Source organism: Heterodontus francisci, chromosome 13, assembly GCF_036365525.1.
Source record: "Heterodontus francisci isolate sHetFra1 chromosome 13, sHetFra1.hap1, whole genome shotgun sequence".
NCBI classification, from domain to species: Eukaryota; Metazoa; Chordata; class Chondrichthyes; order Heterodontiformes; family Heterodontidae; genus Heterodontus; species Heterodontus francisci.
In genome coordinates this window covers 61,882,755-61,905,850 of record NC_090383.1, presented here as the reverse complement: position 1 = coordinate 61,905,850, position 23,096 = coordinate 61,882,755, and positions in this window count along the sequence as shown.

Genomic DNA, 23,096 nt, shown 5'->3' with positions numbered 1-23,096 from the left:
ACAGATTTAAAGTATTTGGTAAGAGAAGCAAAAGTGACATGAAAAACGTTTTCACGCAGCGAGTGGTTAAGGTCTGGAATGCGCTGCCTGAGAGTGTGGTGGAGGCAGGTTCAATTGAAGCATTCAAAAGGGAATTAGACAGTTATATGAAAAGGAAGAATGCGCAGGGTTATGGGGAGAAGGCAGGCGAATGGAACTGCTCTGGGAGTGGGAGTTCCTCTTTCAGAGAGCCAGTGCACACATGATGGGGCCGAATGGCCTCATTCTGCGCTGTAACAATTCTGTGATTCTGTGAACTGGAAAACTTCATCAACTTTGTTTCCAATTTCCACCCTTCTCGCACTTTTACATGGCCCATCTCCAATATTTCCCTTCCCTTCCTCGACTTCTCTGCCTCCAATGTTAACTCTGCTTCTCTCTCCATAGATGCTGCCAGACCTGTTGAATATTTCCAGCACTTTCTGTTTTAATTTCAGATTTCCAGCATCCATAGTATTTTGCTTTTAATAAAAATTATGTGTTTGGTCTCTCAGGCCGGAATTTTACGTCCCCTGCAGGAGCGGGCTGGAGGCAGGGAGTGTTGCCAAAATTGAGTGGGAGGTTGTGGGGGGGGGGGGGGGGGGGGGCAGGTGCGGGGGTCAAGGGGGAGGTGTTGGGCAGGGGGCGATGGTGACGTTCCCATTGCCATCCTGCCCCCGCTGCAATTTTATGACGGGCGACAGCAGCGAGAGACACCCCTCCCACCCCAGGCCAATTAAGACCCTTAAGTGGTCAATTAACTTCCACTTAATGGCCTCCTCCCATCGGTGGTATTTTGCTAGAGGATGCCAGGTGGCTCAGGCCCCCTAGGAGGCCACCCAGTAAAACCAGCAATCGCCTTGTGGGCTGGTGGGGGGGCCTCTGATCGGGCACCCTGTGCCCCACAGTAGGCGCCGCCCAAGGCCAACTGCCCCCACTGAATTACCAACCGCCCCCAACTGATCCCCCCAGCCGATTGTCCCTGGCGAGGCCCCACAAACCTACCTGTTGTCCAGGGCCAGCATCCCTCTTGCTTCAGTCCCTGGCTGCAGTCCCAGCAGTGGCCACCACTCCAGATGGCGCTGCTGAGACTGAGAGCTGCCAGCCCGCGGACTGGCCGGCAGCTCTTGGAGGTGGGACATTCTGATTCAGTGGAGCAGAAATCCCACCCGCGGCCAATTAAGGGCTGGGGCCACATAAAATTGTAGCGTGGCTCCCAGGCGCATCAGAGACAGGCTGACCTCTGACTTTTTGGCCAGTGGGCGGGGTGTCGCCCACCATAAAATTCCAGCCTCAGAGTCACTGAGGCAGTGTTTGAAGGGCTGTTCAACTGCAGGCAAGCAGATCATAGAATATTTTGGCTAGTTTACCAGGAGAGATTCTAGCTTCCACATTGTTTTTTTCACCCTTTGTGTGCTTATCATACATCACTGCATTGCTAGTTTCACTTGCATGGAGGAACCCTTGAAGTGGGAGCAGCACTAGCAGCAGCTAAACCTCTCAAAAGGCAGAGGGCAGTTTCTGTAGAGGCTAGTGTACAGGTCACCTGCTCACCCCCAGCCCTGGAGGCCAGTCTGGCATGGGGGGATGGGTGTGAAGATGTAGAAAAATACATTTATTTACGGTAAAGGAAATAGAATATGTTCATTTTGTTGGAAGTATAATTTTGTTGGAAAACCAGGCAGAGTGCATTACAGTAATTGATCCCAGGGAGAAGGCAAGAAAGCAACATTAGAAGGCCATCTGAACACCTGGTGCCAAGAAGTATGACGAATCAGCTAATTGCTCAGCAATTCTGGTGACCACGTCTTCTGGGTGATTGAGCCTGAAGAGATGCGTCCCTCTTTTAAATAGGCCTCAGCAGAGGCTCGGCAAAATTTGCACGAGTCATGTGGGTGAGCTACAAGAATTCCGAGGCAATTGGGAGGGCAACCTGTCAAACGAAAATGAGGTTATCACAAACGGATGAAAAGCAACTGTAAGTTATAGTATTTTTGTGCACTTCGGTGTTATTATCAGCTGCCATTATACACAGCCTCTTAAGTTGATTTACTTCTGCGTTCAACTTGTTTAAAATGGAGAGGGGAGATCACTTCACCAACAGGAGGTGGGACAGCTATTTGAAGGGTTCTGGTCACATGACCTTTTTAGCCTGTCTAATATTGAAACACTTTCAGTTGAAGAGAACAGCTCGTACAAAAGAAAAAGCTGCCTGGAAGCTGTGCACCTTACTATCTCCCGCCTGCAAGAAGAAGGAAAAAGCCATAGTCTGAAAAGCAGCAAGAAAATCAGTCTCTGTCCTCTGCCAAATTCTCCCTCATCAAAAAGGGTGAAATCAGAAACTAAGCTGCCTCAGCTTATCTCAGAAAGTGCATAAGAAGAAAGTTTAGGAAAAGAGATTTCCTACGACTCCTACTCCACTCGGCATTTTCAGTCAGTTAATTCCAGCTTTGGACTCGATGTTAGTTAAAAAGCAAACTTTGGTTTCAACTGGGACCCCCGTCAGTTTGTAATTAAGCTATTTTTCTACTTGGTAAATGTCCTTGCCCTTTTGATGCCTTTACCTTTCCTTGTATATTAATGAGCATGCATTGAGAAGTTAACCCCCTCCCGTGTTTAAGAGTGTGTGCTAATATACCCTACTTTTTTTTTTAACTTTAACAACAGTGTTGTTGCAGTCTTTTAAAAATCAGAGTTCACAAACTGAGCGAGTGGAGAAATACACCATCAGGGTTTTTTTTTAAACAAAGGGAAAAATTTAAATCACAATCTGCTTACGGACAGGTTGTCGAAAATATAAAGAAATTTGTTTTCAAAATTAACTACCTGTTCGTAACAGAACTTGGGAGCTGAAGTCAGCGATAAACCCATGAAATTAAGACCAAATAATAAGAAATAAGATGAATTAGAAATTAAAATAAACTCATTGGAATCCAAATGGGGGAAATCTGGTAGCCAAAAAGATGGTTAAAACAAATAAATGACTGCAGCAAAGATTCAAAGATGTTTAAGGTGAGAGGGAGGAGGTTTAAAGGGATCAAAGGGGTAAATTTTTCACACAAAGAATAGTGGGTATCTGGAATGAGCTGCCTGAGGAGGTGGTGGAGGCAGGAACAGTAGCAACATTTAAGAGGCATCTGGACAGGTACTTGAACGAGCAAGGCATAGAGGGATATGGAATTAATGCAGGCAGGTGGGATTAGTATAGATAGACATTATGGTCGGCATGGACGTGGTGGGCTGAAGGGCCTGTTTCTATACTGTACGACTCTATGACTCTATGTTTTTGGAGCAAGGTAATGTAATTGCTGAAATGTTGGCAAACCTGAGTACGGGCCAGTTAAAAGCTATAGCAAGTGAAACTGCCCAGCAAGGTGAAATGAATAGAGGTCTTCAAAGTGCTGGCTGCGCACCGAGAACACAGTCCCATTCCGGAACAGGTAGATGAGGAATTAACTTCTGAAACTGACCCATCACCCATGGCCAGAACGGAACTGGAAAAATTCAGGGTGCAACTGGAGTTTCAGGAGAGAGAAAGAGAGGAGAGAGAGAAAGGATATTCCAGCTAAAAAAAAATTGGAAATGGAGCTGAAGGCTCAAGCAGAGAGAGAGGCGAGACAGTTGGAGGCTGCTAGGGAAAATCTCTCTTCACTTGGTAACCGCCCAAGTCTCGTTAACCCAGAATCAGGCTTTTAAGTATACTAAGTTCATACCAAAATTTGAAGAGGGTGAGGTGGAAGGTAGCGGGACAGCTAAGATGGCCACAAGAAATGTGGACCCTAATGTTTCAGGGTCAGTTAACAGGGAAGGCTCAAGAGGTCTATTCCATGCTGACCCCGAAGTGTCCGCTAATTACGTGCAGACCAAAGCTGCCATCCTTAGTGCATATGAGTTCGTCCCAGAGGCATATCGCCAGCAATTCAGGAATGCTCGAAAGAAACCTGTGCAAAGCTATCTGGAATTCAAAAGGTGAAAGCAAATCGCTTTTGACTGGTGGGTCCAGTCTGTAAAAATACGGCACACCTATGATGAATTACGCAAGCTATTGTTGCTGGAGGAGTTCAAAAATTGCCTACCCCCAACCTCAGAATGCACTTAGAGGAGCAGAGAGTCCGCACGGCTAGAGAGTCCGCAGTCGCTGCCAATAGCTATGTCCTCTCACATAGGCCTGGCAACTCAGGCAGACCCTTTCAAAGCCACCCCCTAAATCAGTGGGAGGATAAGAGGGGAGAGTGGGATAGAAAGGGAGCCACACCCAGAAAGGGGAATACAAACGAGGGTGCGAGGAGTCCAACCCAAGCCCACAAAGAGATCCCCAGAGACCAATGTGCTCCCACTGCAACAAAGTGGGTCATTCCAAGCTTGAATGCTGAAGGCTAAAAGGAAAGCCAGTGGTTCTAATAGGTCTCTGCAACAGTGGTCCCAAGGAGGACACCCCAGTTAAAAGCACAGCAGGACTGGCAGAGGCCCTCACAGTACAGCCTAGATCCTCTGAGGGTATTACCCAATGAATTGCACGACTGGACAAAATACCCAAGAGTTACCGGAGTTTTGTCCTCACAGGAATCGTGTCCCCCTACCCTTCCCAGGAGGTGAGCAAGTCAATTGTACTGCTCAGGGATACAGGGGCCACTTTGTCCTTAATGTTAGAAAACAGCCGAAGCCTTCCCCCCCCCCCCCCCCCCCCCCCGAAACCTCCATGAAAGCTAAGGCCCTGATCAACTGAGTGGGGGGAGGTTACCTGTCTGTCCCCCTCCATCGGGTCCACCTATAGTGCAACCTAGTCTTGGGCCCGTAACCGGAGGAATTGTCCCAGAGTAACTGGAGCAGGGATAGACTTCTGACTGGGGAATGACTTGGCTGGCAGCAATAACAACCCCAATAATCTTAGACCAGCCCAGCAAAACTGAACAACTACAGAAGGAAGTACCAGGGGGATCTTCCCCAATTGCATGGTGACTTGGTCCCAAGCCAGACAGGCCAGATTAGTTGAGAGGGAATCAGTGCCCCAACTGGATGAGCCAGAGGCCTGGTTAGCTGAAACCTTCTTCAAGGACGTATCTGAAGGGGAGGAGGTTCTCAGCTGAGCCTCCCTAATTGACGCCCAGCAGGCAGATCCTGAGATAAAGCGCAAGGCACAGACTGCTTGCACTGATGCAGAGGCCACTCCAATCCCTAAGTGTTACTACGTGTGAGAGATGGGGTAGAATGCGGAAGTGGAGACCTCCCGGGAGACCAGCGGAGGAGGAGTGGGCAGTGCTCTGCCAGATTGGAGTGCTCCCAGAATACCAGCAAGAGATTTTAAGGATAGCCCATGATATCCTGATGGCTGGACATTTGGGTACTCAGAAAACTTTGGCCTGAAAAAGCAAGCAGTTTTTCTGGCCTGGCCTCCGGTCCAATGTGGCTTACTTCTTGTATTCCCTGCCGTGTTCCCCACATGGCATTGTCCCCATTGCCTACCTTTAGAAATCAAAAACTGCTGCTAACAAGTCTCTTAATAACCTCAAGCTCAACAGGCACTTAATTGGATGTGTGTGGGGTTGCCGTTCCCTGCCTCCCGGCATCCCTTTAAAAATAGCATCACATTCAGGAGGCAGTGGGACCTCTGAGAATGTGAACTTTAAATTACACTCGCCTCTACACCCGCACTCAATGGGCTTTAAAAATCCAGCCCCGTGAGTTTAATCAGGGCTTTTGTCCTCCCCACTACTTGCCCAGCCAGAATATATTTTAATTCACATTATGTACCCTATCGAGCTGAATCCTGCTCCCATTGTGAGATCACTTACTTTTCCTTGAGAGGTCCAGTTCACCTTTTTCAACTTCCCCATTAACTTTGAGTACTGTGAGAACAAGTGAGGGAATATAGAGAACCCATTAATCTCTGGAAATAATGTTCTAGTTTTATTAAATTTTGCATTGACACAAATGGGTTATTTTGTCATTGCTTCTTGTAGTAGTAATAACCTTAGTGCATTTCATGGATCACATTGTGATATATTATGGCTGGATTAATACTTTGGTCCCAATTGTACAAAACCTTGCACATTTGCAATTCTCTAATGAGTGATCTCCAGTATCAAACTAGACTGCAGGTATGTGAAACCCTCGTTTACATAGGGAAATCAGTCAAAGCAGATCCTATACCAAATTTCTTGATGTAAAGTTCTATCTACAGCACGATCTCTGTCGACAGAAACTGACCACTTCTCTAGTTAGAATTAGGGAGCAATAGAGGAGCTATCACCTATCTGAGTGTATAGTATAAGCCGCCAAATAGTGGGAAGGAGAAAATTTGCCAAAGAAATTCCATAAATATGCAAGAACTACACCGTAATGATAACGAGGGACTTCATTTATCTTTATATAGACTGGAATAGTAACAGTGTAAAGGACAAAGACAGGGAGGAATTCCTGAAATGTGTGCAAGAGTACTTTCTTTATCAGTCTGTTTCTAGCCCAATGAGGAAGGAAGCAGTGGTGGATTAGTTCTGGGGGATAAAGTGGAGCATGTTTCAGTAGGGGATCATTTGGCAAACGGTGATCATAATATCATCAGACAAAGAATAATTATGGAAAAGGACAAAGAAAAATCGAGCGTAAAAATATTTAACTGGAACAGGGCTAATTTCAGTAAGTTGAATAGGGATCAACACAGGTCAACTGGAATCAAAAGGTTTGTCGGCAAAACAGTAATTGAACAATGGAAGATGGTTTGGATAATGAGTAGACACATTCACACAAGGGGCAAAGGAAGGGATTCAAAGCCAGAGTTCTCTGGATGACTGAAGATATCGAGATTATAATGAAACAAAAGAGGGGCTTGTGACAAATGTAAGGTTCATATTACAATAGTGAACCAACATTAATATAGAAAGTACAGAGGAGATCTAAAGAAGAGAATAAGAGAGGCAAAGAGATAAGGTTGGATTAGCAGCTAACATAAAAGGGAATCCAAAAGTCTTTTATAGACATATAAATAGTAAAATGTTTGTCAAAGGAAGGGTGGAGTCGATTAGGGACCAAGAGGGAGATCTTCTTCTGAAGGCTGAGGTACCAAATGAGTACTTTATATCTGTCTTCACTAGAGAAGAGGATACTGCCTGTGTTACAGTAAAAGTATCATATCATATCTTATGTAAAAGAGGAGGTAATAGTGATAGTAAGTAGACTAAAAGTAGATAAAGAGGTACTTAAAAAGGTTGACAATAGTCAAAGTAGAAAAGTCGCCTGGTCTGGATGGGATTCGTCTTAGGTTACTGAGGAAAGTAAGGGTGAAAACTGCAGAGGCTGTGGTCACAATCTTCCAATCCTCCCTAGATAGAGCACAGATCCCGACGTTGAGAGCTTCTTAAAATCCAGCCCTTTGTGTGTTTACATACATGCATTGTAAACCTGTCTATGTATTCCTCATTGTCCTTCTTAGTCTACTGCTATCTAATATGGTACTAGTTCCTTCTCTAGCGCTATCCAACACGCTTACTCCTTTATGCACCTTATTTCTCTTTTCCACTATATATTGGTGCCCAGCCCCCTGCAATTGTAGTTTAAACCCTCCCCAACCACACTAATTAACCTCCCCATGAGGACATTGCTCCCAGTCCTGTTGAGGTGCAACCTGCCCCTTTTGAATAGGTGCCTCCTGCCCCAGGACTAGTCCCAATGTCCCAAGAATCTGAAGCCCTGCCTCCTGCATCTTGCCTCAAGCCATGCATTGATCCCCCCTATCTTCCTATTTCTATTCTCGCAAGTGCATGGCACTAGAAGTAATCCAGAGATTACCGCCTTTGAGGTCCTACTTTTTAACTTCCTTCCTAGCTCCTGAAAATCTGACCGTAGGACCGCAACACCTATTCTGTCTATATCATTGGTACTGACGTGTACCACAACTTCAGGCTCACTCACATCCCCCTGCGGAATATTCTGCACCCTCTTCTTGCTGTCCTTTACCCTGGCACCTGGGAGGCAACACACCAGGTGGGACTCTCACTGGTAGATACAGAAATGTCTGGCTGTCCCCCTAACTATGGAACCTCCTATCATGACTGCATTTCTACTTTTTGCTGTTCCCTCCCGAGCAGTCCCTTGCCCATTGGTGCCATGATCTGGACTGCATCCCTTCATGGTGTCATCACTCCTTGCAGTCTTCAATGCTAAGTACCAGTTCGAGAGTGGCACACACCCTGAAGACTCCTGCACTTCCTGCCTCTTTCTACTCTTCTGGATGGCCATCCATCCATTATCCTGAACTTTCACCACCTGTGGGATGGCCACTTCCTGGAATATATGATCCAGGAAACTCTCATCCTCCCTGAAGCTCTGCGGTGACTCCAGCTGCCCGTCAAGCTTGGAAATCCTGAGCTTGAGCTCAAGCAGCTGGTGACACTCCCTACACCCATGGTTCCCCCAAGATACATGAAGTGTCCTGAAGTTCCCACATGGCACAGGACTTGCAAGTAACAGATCACAGCTGCCCATCCATGGTCTAAGAAAAAAATCTCCATCCCCTCTTTTCATACCTTATATAAACTTAATTTTAATTAATGCCTGTAGACCTGCTCTGTGCTAATACCCTTAATACTCGTTCCCTTGCTGTTATACTTACCCTGATTGAAATTTTATTTAGTAGTTTAACGAGTTAAGCTATAAATTTAACACAGTACTTTATAGTTTTCTGGTGCTAATTTAAACCGCTGCTCCAGTTTAAAAAAAAACTAATACTCACCAAACAATCACCTCCCTGCTGTCCTCTGACGTCACTCCTTGCTTTTTGGAAATACACCGAACAGGTCCGCACTGTTTCCCCATTCTCCCTCACTGTCTCTGTCTCTCTCTCTCTTTTATTCTCTGCGGCCGCCGCTGTTGTCTCCAATCAGGCTTGCACTGTTCACCCGCTCTCCTTCATCCTCTGCCGCCACTACTGGTGTCTGATCAGATCCACATTGTTTCCCCACGCTGTCTCTTTTGTCCTGCCAGCGCTGCTGGTGTCTCCAATCAGATCTGTGCTGTTACTCCTCTCTCTCTCTCTCTCTCTTTTATCCTCTGCCGCTCCTGTCTGTGATCAGGTCCATGCAACTCTTCCTGCTATATGTTCTCTCAATGATACCCCAAAACATGAGTCTACAGATGCCGCTATAATGCTTGGCAATGTCAAAGGAGATCTGTCGCTGGCACGTTGGCTTCACAAGGGAGGCAATGACAGTTCTGTGCTACTTACTGCAGGTTGATCTTCAGGCTACATCCATGAATGCTTGTTGTAGCTGTGAAGGTGACAATAGTATTAATTTTTAATGCTATAAGATCTTTCATGACCACCGTATGTGGCATCAACCAAACCAGCCAGTCTGCCATTAACAAATCGATGAAGCAACTCACAAATGCCATGCTTGCCATGGAAAGGTACTCCAATAACTTCCCCACTGGAAAGGAACCAGCAACTGGAGAGTTCACAGAATTTTCTTTCTAGTGCTTGGGTTTCCAGGAGTGCAGGCCTCTTCAATGGAAGCCATGTGGCCATCACTATTCCACATGTGCATCCCAATAACAAAGGGTTTCACTCCATAAATACGCAGGTAATTACTGACCAAATAATCATCAGCCTGCTGTCAATGCTCGTGTTGTGGAAGTATACAACTTCATTTTATAGTAGTCCACCATGGATCAAGGATTTGAGGGGTTGGAAGAATCAATGAATTTTAGGAGACCAGTGTAATTCTTTACAGCCCTTGTTATTGACACCCATCAAGAACTCCCACACAGAAATATAGCATTAATACAATGAAGCCCAGGCTACTACTAGAGTTACTGTATTACACACATTAAAATTTCAAGCACAGCGTCCAGCATTTGGACCACTCAAGAGGAACCTAGCCAGAAGTGACCATGTAGTCATCTGAGGAGTATCAGGGATGTGCAGCTCCCTAGGAGTAAGGGGAGGAGGCCACACAGAGGGAGCTGATGAGCAGGCAGGTAGAGTGGATCAAAATGTCTCCAACTTTTTTTCAGAAATAGATACTTCCTGCCACTATCTAGTTGTGAATGTGCTATCAAAGGAAACATATTGTAGGCCCCAAGAGTATGACACAGTCCCATCACTCAACTTCCATTGCCCTCATTCTGCCCTGCACCAGTACTTGCAACATTGCCGTGGCCACAATCAACAATCAGAGGCCAAACAAATAAGAAATATAAAATATTTTTATTTATTCTGTGCTTTCTACATTGTGATGTTTGTTGTAATCTCTATTCCCATGGTACCCTTGGAGACCTGTCATTCACTTCAATGTTGCACTGCAGTAAAAAGCTGCTCAGGCTAAAATTAATACTTGCTTTGCCTGAATTACCATGTGTTGAGGTGTGCCACAATTGCACCAAAGCAAGATTCATTGTGCCTGCAGATGGTTTGCAGAGCTGTTTGAACCATTGTATTTGCATATCTGTTGGAGGATTTATTGGCGTAAATCCCATTTACCCAGCTGGTTCACTAATGTCCTTTCGGGAAGGAAATCTGCTGTCTTTACATGTCTCGCCTACATGTGACTCCAGACCCACAGCAATGTGGTTGACTCTTAAATGCCCTCTGAAATGGCCTAGCAAGTCACTCAGTTGTCAAGGGCAATTAGGGATGGGCAACAAATGCCACCCACATCCCATGAAAGAAGGAAAAAAATCCCATGTAAAATGTGAGTAGTCTGCTGGGATGTTTGGAAATAAGAGTGCAGCTTTTAACATGCTAATTCTGGCTGAAGATTGCAGCTGCAGACTCGTAGAACAGCAAATAAGTGGTAAAGTTTTTGGCGCACTGAGTTCAGTCAGGTAGCAGGACTGAATGTCTCACGAGAATTTTTGTCTCACTTTTCAAGAATTTCTGTCACTGAAATATCTAGCCAAGGTAGCCAAAGAAGGGACAAAGACATGGCACAGAGGTATAAAAGAGCTGTTCATAATTTCAATAAGACAAAGTTGCAAACCTTCCTCACTGTAACACAGCAGAGGAGAGACAGACTTCTGAGTCTCGATGGGAGGAAAGCTCAAAAGAATGTCTACCATACCATGTAATAAGGGCAATGAGTGCCAACTTCACAACTCCCAGGACTGGTGACCAGTGCCTCAATACATTCAGATATGATCAGGGCAAGCAAGGTAACACAGCAGCCACTCTCCCTTATCTCTATAACCCTGTCACCATCACATTTAACATTAATAGCTGCACAAATAACCCTTCACCCCGGATAAGCCAAGCACTAGCTCAGGATCCTATAATAATAAGCACTCATTTCCCCCAACAGCAGTTACTTCCACACACAACATTAAAACCCCTTCCTCCACCTTACAGGGTGATATCACCACATTTCTTACTTCAGCTATCCAATGCCACCTAGTGTATATGCCTCAGTTGCTAGCCTTCACCTAATTCCCTCAATTGTTTTGAAGGATAAACTTGCACACAATGCCCATAAGAGGCAGACCACTGGATGGTGTAATCCCCAACTGCCATGAGGAGCAAACCATGGAACAAATGTGGAGACACCTTCTCTTCTTGTGGCAGATGATGAGATCCGGAGCATAGGCCAGTGCAAGATTATCGACTGTACAGCTGTATACTTCTCTCAACCTTTTTGTCATTTTAATTCCAAGGAGGTAACACTGTCCCATTTTTACAGTCTACTCTTCTTTGCTGGATATCTATCACAACAATATGAGGAGGATGAGGAAGAGGGTGATGAAGTAAATAGTCTAGAAAATCAGTCAGAGTATAAAACAGGTGACCGATTCACTATCGGCCATTTTGTGCGACCGCCGAAAGCAAATTTCTACCTCTAGAGCTCACTCTCATTTGCCGCAACGTCAGGGGATCTTCCTCTTTATTGCAGACGTCAATGGAGCATGTGGCAGCTTCTTTGCAATCTGCAGCAGCCCATCACCTCAGAAGTGTTCTGGGACCAGTCACTGTTTCCTTCTCCATGGAAGCACAGACTACAGCTCTAGTGGCAATAAGGGAGAGGCAATATATGCTGCTGTCTCTCAGGGCTTTCAGAATCTGAGAGCTGCCATTAGACCTTGTTGTAGATGAAACTTGCTGTCGCAGCTGTTTCTAAATGGTCACGCACTGTATGATCCAGAAGTGACAGTCTCCTGCAAATGAATGCCCAAGGTTTTGATGTTGCCAGTCACTGCATTCATGAGAGAACTCTATTCTGTGCTTGCTTCCTCTATAGAGATTTGTAGCTCCCCTGCAGAGGATCGTTATCTTGTAACTTGCTGCACTGTCCTCTGTGCGTCAGTAAGTCTCTTCCATATGACTGCAGTGATGTCAGAGGTATAATATTACACATTCTCTGACAATTGCTGTAATCTGCTAAAAGCAGTTTCAAAGTCAATTGCAATTGCCTTTTTCTGCTGCATTAATCTCTCCTAAAGATAGCCCTGGTAGGACTCCAACACTTGCCCACACTGTTGGCAAGTGGCAAGGGTTTGAAGTCTTCCCAGATCTTTTGGCTTTCTCTCCCTACCATTTCCACTTGTTCCTCCTCACATGATTTGCACTTTACCTAGTGCGCCTTCCTCAAACTCACTAACTGAAAGCTCCAGGGTGCTAATATCTGTTGTGGAGCATAGGGCAAAGTGGAATGTTTAACTCAATGCACTGTGAAGTACTTGGGCACAAGCTATAACATTCGCAGTCTTTTTAATCTTGAAAATAACCGACAGAAAATAATAAGCAATGCATTTTAAGATATATGCCCAGGCAATGGCTTCAAAAAAGAGATCTGACTATGTAAGTGCAGCATGTAGATTAGAAACTTTAGGCCCTCCTGACAGGATTCCTGTATGGACTATAAATGTAAAGTATAATAGCAAATGAGTCCTGCCCGCTGAGTGGCAACAGAACAAGGTGTCTTTGCCAATGGTCTCTACAACTCCCGTCCACACCTCTTCAAAGGTGGTGAGTTGTTTCAGTATTATTGGCTCACCTACTGTCCTGGTTCCCTCCTAATCATTGCTGGCACAATCTGTTGGTGCTAATCTTATGCTGGAGTTATATATCCTAATCTCATTTCACTGCCCTTTCTTTGTCTTTTGCTAAAATGCATAATTTAAATATCCTTATCTAATTCCCTTTTAAATGATATTATAATCTCTGCCTCAATAACTATTTGTGATGAAGCAGTTCCTATTTTAATAACTTTTTGTGCAATAAAAATTCTTCTAACTTCCCTTTTTTAATAAATTTTGCCCTCTTGTAGCGCATGTCAACCAGTAGAAATTTGTCTTTCATTAATTACCCTCTCAAAACCTGTTTTAATTTTGAAGACCTATTTTAGATGCCCCATTGATCCTCTCTGATCTAATAGGAAAAGCTTCAATTTTTCAAGACTTTATTGATAACCATAACCGAATTCTTTTGAATGTTCACTCTAGTCTTTCCATGGCTCAAATATCCTTCTTATAATGAGCTGCCCAGAGCTGTAAGCAACACTTTATCTGTGGCCTAACCAAATTATTGTACAAATTCAAACTGCAAAGGTGAGTTCAAATGGCAAAGTATATGTAACGCCAGCCATAGAGTAAATATTTCTAGTATGACCAATGTGATCATTGCGTCAAGTGCCTGTCATTATTGACTGTTTCAGAATTGAGTCTTCAAAAAACCCCACCCCCCCACCCCCACGCAGTGATAAATAACATCCTAATGAAGGCCTTGTTTATTTTTCTCTTTTCTGTTTTTACCAATCATTCTGGAGAATATTTTTGGTGTACTAATAACAGAGTAGTCACTGTTAAGACCAGGTGAGAAAGGTGTCTAGGGGTCTTTTGCTGTCTTCACCTGGTCGTATTGTAACAGGGTTTAATGTTAAACAAGCTGGGCTGAATTTTATTCTGGCGCCGCGCTCCATGGCGGCGCTCTTTAAATTCAGCGCTGCGCCCACATTCAGCGGCTGCTGAGGAGTCCCCGTGATGTTATGCGCGGGGGCTGATTTAAATAGTGGGGGCGGAGCAGCCGACCCCGATGACATAGAGGGGGCAGCCGCTGCGTCCCCAGCAACAGCGTCCGGCACCACCGTGCCGGCGCTGGCGCCATTTTTAAAGGGCTGTAAGCTCTTAGGAGAAATTTAAATTTTTAAAGGTAAATTATGAAGAATTATTGCATAAAAATTACAGAAATAATGGAGGCCCTTTCCCATCACCCTCCCCCCAATGTTTTTTAAGGGACATCTGCTCAAAATGAAACTTTATTACCAACCCGCACTTTCCCCCCCAACCTCTTTCCATTTTTTCCCTTTAACCCCTTCCAACCATCCCCACATCCACTTAAAATGATTTCCCTGCTCCTCCACCCCTCCCACCCTGGAAATTTTATTACGCCCCCCTCCCCACCAGATTCTCACCCGGAACTCCGTATGGAGTTCCGAAGGTGCGCGGAGTACAAATGGCAGCCGTAATATCGGAGTGGGACGGCCGCCACTTGCAGATAAGTTTATTTAAGTATTTGAAATGTGCATTTGCATATTTAGATGAAGGGCCTGCCGCCGTGCAGCGGTGGGGGGGATGCTGCACAGAGGTCCCGCTGCCAGTAATAGGCGGCGGGCTCTTCACGACGTCGCAGGTCGAGGTGGGCCTCTGCCCACGGCATTATACTGGTCCCCGTGCCGCGACCCACAGCGTCGAGGGGCCGGTAAAACTCTGCCCACTGTGTTTTGAGCTCCCTCTTCGGTGAATTCTTGTTCACTAGTATCCAATTATAAGGCAAATAAATGAGCATAAACAGGCTTTCTGAGGTTTAAAGAGGAAAAGTGAAATTTATTAAACCTTAAACTTAAACTCAAATACGGTTAACGCCTACGGATATACAACGTACCCACGCTAACATGCACACATGATACACACATGCAAATAGGGACAGAAAAGAGCAGAAGAAAAATAAAATGCAGAGATTTGAGGCAATATCAGAAGAGTTTCTTGTTTACAGTGCTTCGAGCTCACTGTAGTCCTTCTGTAAGTAGTCTTGCTTTTCGTTGGGGCCCAGTATTCTTCTTAAATCTTGTTTACTGTAGAAGACTTTTCTCTCTTGGGGCTTATATGTCCTCAATGCTTTCCGAAGCTGGTGAGAGCGAGATGAGAGCAGACAGGAGAGAGGTGTTCTCAGTCCAGTTCCTTGTTGGAAGTTCAAATTCAAAACACTCCAACAGTCATGTGACTAAACTAGCCATGTCTGTTTGTGTATTTGGCCATTTTAGTAGTTAACCTGGAATGCTTCAACATCTGGTAATCAAAAGTCCATTTTGGATTAAATTGGAGCAGGGAATAGCTCCTTTGTCCTTTGAAGTACTGTCTGTTGATATGCTAATGTCTCTCTCCAGCCAAAGTCTCCAATTGTTTTTTTAAAGCAAGTTCTTTCTTCACCAACAACTAGTTAAAATCATTGTTCATGTGGCAAAATTAATTTTCCTCATTCTTGGCAGGTGGGGAGCTTGCCTGACATCACAGTTATGGAAAAATACCAAACTATTAAATGTTGAGCAAGTTTGAGCTTTGCTGTCATTAACAGTACTTATGTGACAATTGCAATACTCCTAAATTTGACATTAATCTAAAAGGAAATCTGAAAAATACTGAAGGAAGCAAGCCTGGGATCATAGGTATAAGAACAAAGATCACTTGTTAAAAATAATCAACCATCAGCTCAGGCAGGAGCAAACTCATTGTTTAAATATAAGATTAAAGGAACATTTCAACAACTCCAGAGTTGGTTTCTTAACAATCTAAAGTTTCAGGTTAACCAAGTATCTTGTAGCTTTCTAAGAACATTTATAAAACATTGCGATAAACTCTGCATTCCATAGCCCTGGCAACCATTCATAGAACCATAGAAAAGTTATGGCACAGAAAGAGGCCGTTCAGCCCATCATGTCTGTGCCAGCTGAAAAAACTAGCCACCCAATCTAATTCCACCTTCCAGCACCTGGTCCGTAGCCTTGCAGGTTACAGCACTTCAGGTGCAGCCTAGGTACCTTTTAACCAGGAAATTTTGGAGATCAATAATATTGCATAGGAATTAACGCTCATTTCAAACAGATGAACAGTTATTAATGAAAGGAAAAATTCGTCAAGAGTGCAGTGTCGAGAACACAAATGCTTTCAATGGTGGTTCGGTTTCTAAATTTGGCTTTAAAATATAGCAGCTTACCCTTTGCCATCAATTGCTGCTTCAGAAAGCAATTTGTTTTGGGTTTAAGAAATAGGTTTGTAAGGGCAGAGGGTTAACTGCTATATACAGCATAGATCCAGCAATTTCAATTTTCTAGTTTAGCAATGGCCGTAATTAGCCTTTGATTCAGTCTGATTGGATTATCTCCCAGTTACTCTTGTATAACTGGTGAGTAAACTAAGTTGAAGGGATCTCTGACTCTGTCTTGGCTCACGATTGCTGAAAGAAAAACAAAGCTAAAGTGCTGCACCAACTTCCAATCACTAAGGGCTGGATTTTGTTCTCCCCTAGGCGTCGGGTTCCGTTGTTGGGGGGGTGCCTGAAGATGGCTCTGGATGAGGTCCGCCACAGACCTCGACGCTGTGAGGGTGCGGCCCGATCCTCCCGGCAGCAGTGAGGCGCCATGGCCGGGCCCCAGCCACTGGACGACGGGACCTCAAGTAAAATATTCAAATCAATAAAATCAGTGCATTTAAATAGACTTACCTGCGATCTCGAGGGCTCACAGCAGCTGGAACTCCCACACCTTCAAATCCCCATCCGGAGAAACAGAGCGCCACACAGGTGGGGAGGGGGCAGGAGGTAAGATTTTCAGTGCCGGAGGTGGGGACAGGGTCAAATAAATGTAATGGGTGTAGGGGATGGTGGGAAGGGTTGACCTTTAAACTTTGTGCAGTTTGAGGGGGGACGGACAGATGTAAAAGGTACGTGTTTTGGGGGGAAATGGGCTAATAGTTACTATAATTGTTACTGGGGGAGTGGGAAAGGGGCGTTATAAATTTATTCATTTAATTTTGGGGGTCATTTCTTTAAAGATTTAAATGTGCCGGCAGGGCTGGTTGCCCTTTAAAAAGGGCACCAGCACCTGCGCACAGGCAGCTGATGCCATTGCCAGCAACGGACAGACGACCTCCTCCGCGTGATTGGGGGGAGGCGGGCGGGCCGCCCAGCCATTTAAATAAGCTGCCTCGCGGGAGATTGCGGCAGCTCTTTGGCAAGCTTGCCGGCTGTTAAAATCCAGCCCAATAGTGTGCACTTTTGAACTACAAGAAAGCCCCCAGCGATTTAACATCCGCAGCACTTAAAGCAGCCAGAAGTACTGCACAAAGAACAGCTAGGCGTTGCGCAAACGACTACTGGCAACACCTATGCAGTCATATTCAGCTGGCCTCAGACACCGGAAACATCAGAGGAATGTATGATGGCATGAAGAGAGCTCTTGGGCCAACCATCAAGAATATCACCCCCCTCAAATCTAAATCGGGGGACATAATCACTGACCAACGCAAACAGATGGACCGCTGGGTTGAGCACTACCTAGAACTGTACTCCAGGGAGAATGCTGTCACTGAGACTGCCCTCAATGCAGCCCAGCCTCTACCAGTCATGGATGAGCTGGACATACAGCCAACCAAATCGGAACTCAGTGATGCCATTGATTCCCTAGCCAGCGGAAAAGCCCCTGGGAAGGACAGCATTACCCCTGAAATAATCAAGAGTGCCAAGCCTGCTATACTCTCAGCACTACATGAACTGCTATGCCTGTGCTGGGACGAGGGAGCAGTACCCCAGGACATGCGCGATGCCAACATCATCACCCTCTATAAAAACAAAGGTGACCGCGGTGACTGCAACAACTACCGTGGAATCTCCCTGCTCAGCATAGTGGGGAAAGTCTTTGCTCGAGTCGCTCTGAACAGGCTCCAGAAGCTGGCCGAGCGCGTCTACCCTGAGGCACAGTGTGGCTTTCGTGCAGAGAGATCGACTATTGACATGCTGTTCTCCCTTCGTCAGATACAGGAGAAATGCCGTGAACAACAGATGCCCCTCTACATTGCTTTCATTGATCTCACCAAAGCCTTTGACCTCGTCAGCAGACGTGGTCTCTTCAGACTACTAGAAAAGATCGGATGTCCACCAAAGCTACTAAGTATCATCACCTCATTCCATGACAATATGAAAGGCACAATTCAACATGGTGGCTCCTCATCAGAGCCCTTTCCTATCCTGAGTGGTGTGAAACAGGGCTGTGTTCTCGCACCCACACTTTTTGGGATTTTCTTCTCCCTGCTGCTTTCACATGCGTTCAAATCCTCTGAAGAAGGAATTTTCCTCCACACAAGATCAGGGGGCAGGTTGTTCAACCTTGCCCGTCTAAGAGCGAAGTCCAAAGTACGGAAAGTCCTCATCAGAGAACTCCTCTTTGCTGACGATGCTGCTTTAACATCTCACACTGAAGAATGCCTGCAGAGTCTCATCGACAGGTTTGCGTCTGCCTGCAATGAATTTGGCCTAACCATCAGCCTCAAGAAAACGAACATCATGGGGCAGGATGTCAGAAATGCTCCATCCATCAATATTGGCGACCACGCTCTGGAAGTGGTTCAAGAGTTCACCTACCTAGGCTCAACTATCACCAGTAACCTGCCTCTAGATGCAGAAATCAACAAGCGCATGGGTAAGGCTTCCACTGCTATGTTCAGACTGGCCAAGAGAGTGTGGGAAAATGGCGCACTGACACGGAACACAAAAGTCCGAGTGTATCAGGCCTGTGTCCTCAGTACCTTGCTCTACGGCAGCGAGGCCTGGACAACGTATGCCAGCCAAGAGCGACGTCTCAATTCATTCCATCTTTGCTGCCTTCGGAGAATACTTGGCATCAGGTGGCAGGACTATATCTCCAACACAGAAGTCCTTGAAGCGGCCAACATCCCCAGCTTATACACACTACTGAGTCAGCGGCGCTTGAGATGGCTTGGCCATGTGAGCCGCATGGAAGATGGCAGGATCCCCAAAGACACATTGTACAGCGAGCTCGCCACTGGTATCAGACCCACCGGCCGTCCATGTCTCCGTTATAAAGACGTCTGCAAACGCGACATGAAATCGTGTGACATTGATCACAAGTCGTGGGAGTCAGTTGCCAGCATTCGCCAGAGCTGGCGGGCAGCCATAAAGACAGGGCTAAATTGTGGCGAGTCGAAGAGACTTAGTAGTTGGCAGGAAAAAAGACAGAGGCGCAAGGGGAGAGCCAACTGTGCAACAGCCCCAACAAACAAATTTCTCTGCAGCACCTGTGGAAGAGCCTGTCACTCCAGAATTGGCCTTTATAGCCACTCCAGGCGCTGCTTCACAAACCACTGACCACCTCCAGGCGCGTATCCATTGTCTCTCGAGATAAGGAGGCCCAAAAGAAAAAGAAAAGAAAAGTGTGCATTGAAAGCACAAAATTATTGACCATTGTCTTGTTGGCATCTTTCCATCTACGAAAGATGATGGACAAAACCATTGACCATCTTCTAAGTGACTACAAAAGAAGACAATATTATAGAATCATAGAGGGAATTTTAACAGGCAAGGACAGGTGGGTTGGGATCAAGTGTGACCCACAATCTCTCCCTCCTTTCTTTCCGCTCCTCGGCTGAGGCATACGAGCACAGGCCATCCCGCCCATCAGCTTGCCAGCCTTTCAATCTGGCTGGCTACTGACCAGAAAATGGTGAAAAATTTAAATGAGATCCTGCTGTTAAATTCAGCAAGAACTCTGCATTCCTGGGTTTCCCAGAATTGCACGCAATATTCTAAGTGTGGCCTAACTAAGGTTCTGTACAGCTGCAACATGACTTGCCAATTTTTATACTCTATGCCCCGACCGATGAAGGCAAGCATGCCGTATGCCTTCTTGACTACCTTATCCACCTGCGTTGCCACTTTCAGTGACCTGTGGACCTGTACGCCCAGATCTCTCTGCCTGTCAATACTCCTAAGGGTTCTGCCATTTACTGTATACCTCCCACCTGCATTAGACCTTCCAAAATGCATTACCTCACATTTGTCCGGATTAAACTCCATCTGCCATTTCTCCGCCCAAGTCTCCAACTGATCTATATCCTGCTGTATCCTCTGACAATCATCATCATTATCCGCAACTCCACCAACCTTTGTGTCGTCCGCAAACTTACTAATCAGACCAGCTACATTTTCCTCCAAATCATTTATATATACTACAAACAGCAAAGGTCCCAGCACTGATCCCTGCGGAACACCACCAGTCACATTCATCCATTCAGAAAAACATTCATCCACTGATACCCTCTGTCTTCTATGACCGAGCCAGTTCTGTATCCATCTTGCCAGCTCACCTTTGATCCCGTGTGACTTCACCTTTTGTACTGGTCTGCCATGCGGTACCTTGTCAAAAGCTTTACTGAAGTCCATATAGATAACATCCACTGCCCTTCCTTCATCAATCATCTTCGTCACTTCCTCAAAAAACTCAATCAAATTAGTAAGACACGACCTCCCCTTCACAAAACCATGCTGTCTCTCGCTAATAAGTTCGTTCGTTTCCAAATGGGAGTAAATCCTGTCCCGAATAATCCTCTCTAATAGTTTCCCTACCACTGACGTAAGGCTCACCGGCCTATAATTTCCTGAATTATCCTTGCCACCCTTCTTAAACAAAGGAACAACATTGGCTATTCTCCAGTCCTCTGGGACCTCACCTGTAGCCAATGAGGATGCAAAGATTTCTGTCAAGGCCCCAGCAATTTCTTCCCTTGCCTCCCTCAGTATTCTAGGGTAGATCCCATCAGGCCCTGGGGACTTATCTACCTTAATGCTTTGCAAGACACCCAACACCTTTTTGATAATGAGATGACTGAGACTGTCTGCATTCCCTTCCCTAGGCTCATCATCCACCAAGTCCTTCTCTTTGGTGAATACTGATGCAAAGTACTCATTTAGCACCTTGCCCATTTCCTCTGGCTCCACACATAGATTCCCATCTCTGTCCTTGAGTGGGCCAACCCTTTCCCTGGTTACCCTCTTGCTCTTTATATACGTATAAAAAGCCTTGGGATTTTCCTTAATCCTGTTTGTCAATGACTTTTCATGACCCCTTTTAGCCCTCCTAACTCCTTGCTTAAGTTCCTTCCTACTGTCTTCATATTCCTCAAGTGCTTTTTCTGTTCCTAGCTTTCCAGCCCTTACAAATGCTTCCTTTTTCTTTTTGACGAGGCTCACAATATCCCGCGTTATCCAAGCTTCCTGAAACTTGCCAAACTTGTCTTTCTTCCTCACAGGAACATGCTGGTCCTGGATTCTAATCAGCTGACGTTTGAAAGACTCCCACATGTCAGATGTTGATTTACCCTCAAACAGCCGCCCCCAATCTAACTTTGTCAGTTCCTGCCTAATATTGTTATAATTAGCCTTCCCCCAATTTAGCAGCTTCACCCGAGGACTACTCTTATCCTTATCCACAAGTACCTTAAAACTTATGGAATTATGGTCACTGCTCCCGAAATGCTCCCCCACTGAAACTTCGACCACCTGGCCGGGCTCATTCCCCAATACCAGGTCCAGAATGGTCCCATCCCTAGTTGGACTATCTACATACTGTTTCAAGAAGCCCTCCTGGATGCTCCTCACAAATTCTGCCCCATCCAAGCCCCTAGTACTAAGTGAGTTCCAGTCAATATAGGGGAAGTTAAAATCACCCACCACTACAACCCTGTTACCTTTACATCTTTCCAAAATCTGTCTACATATCTGCTCCTCTACCTCCCGCTGGCTGTTGGGAGGCCTGTAGTAAACCCCCAACATCGTGACTGCACCCTTCCTATTCCTGAGCTCTACCCATATTGCCTCGCTGCATGATCCCTCCGAGGTGTCCTCCCGCAGTACAGCTGTGATATTCTCCTTAACCAGTAATGCAACTCCCCCACTCCTTTTACATCCCCCTCTATCCCACCTGAAGTTTCTAAATCCTGGAACATTTAGCTGCCAATCTTGTCCTTCCCTCAACCAAGTCTCTGTAATAGCAACAACATCATATTTCCAAGTACTAATCCAAGCTCTAAGTTCATCTGCCTTACCTGTTATACTTCTCGCATTGAAACAAATGCACTTCAGACCACCAGTCCCGCTGTGCTCAGCAACATCTCCCTGCCTGCTCTTCCTCTTAGTCCTACTGGCCTTATTTACTATGTCCTCCTCATTTATTTCACTAGCTGTCCTACTGCTCTGGTTCCCACCCCCCTGCCACACTAGTTTAAACCCTCCCAAGTGACGCTAGCAAAGCTTGCAGCCAGGATATTAGTGCCCCTCCAGTTTAGATGCAACCCGTCCTTCTTGTACAGGTCCCATCTGTCCCTGAAGAGAGCCCTATGGTCCAGATATCTGAAACCCTTCCTTCTACACCAGCTGCTCAGCCACGTGTTCAGCTGCACTATCTTCCTATTTCTAGCCTCACTGGCACATGGCACATGGAGTAATCCAGAGATTACAACCCTAGAGGTCCTGTTTTTTAACTTTCTACCTAACTCCCTAAACTCCCCCTGCAGGACCTCATCACTCTTCCTGCCTATGTCATTGGTACCGATGTGTACCACAACCTCTGGCTGTTCACCCTCCCCCTTCAGAATGCCCACTGTCCGTTCAGAGACATCCTTGACCCTGGCACCAGGGAGGCAACATACCATCCTGGAGTCTCTTTCACGTCCAGAGAAGCGTCTATCTGTGCCCCTGACTATAGAGTCCCCTATAAATATTGCTCTTCTGCGCTTTGTCTCTCCCTGCTGAACAGCAGTGCCAGCCGTGGTGCCACTGCTCTGGACACTGCTGTTTTCCCCTGATAGGCCATCACCCCCAACAGTATCCAAAACGGTATACCTGTTAGAGAGGGGGATAGCCACAGGGGATTCCTGCACTGACTGCCTGCCCCTTCTAGCGGTCACCCATCTATCTGCCTGCACCTTGGGTGTAACCACTTCTCTAAAACTCCTGTCTATGACACTTTCTGCCACCTGCATGCTCCTAAGTGCATCCAGTTGCCGCTCCAACCGATCCATGCGGTCTGTGA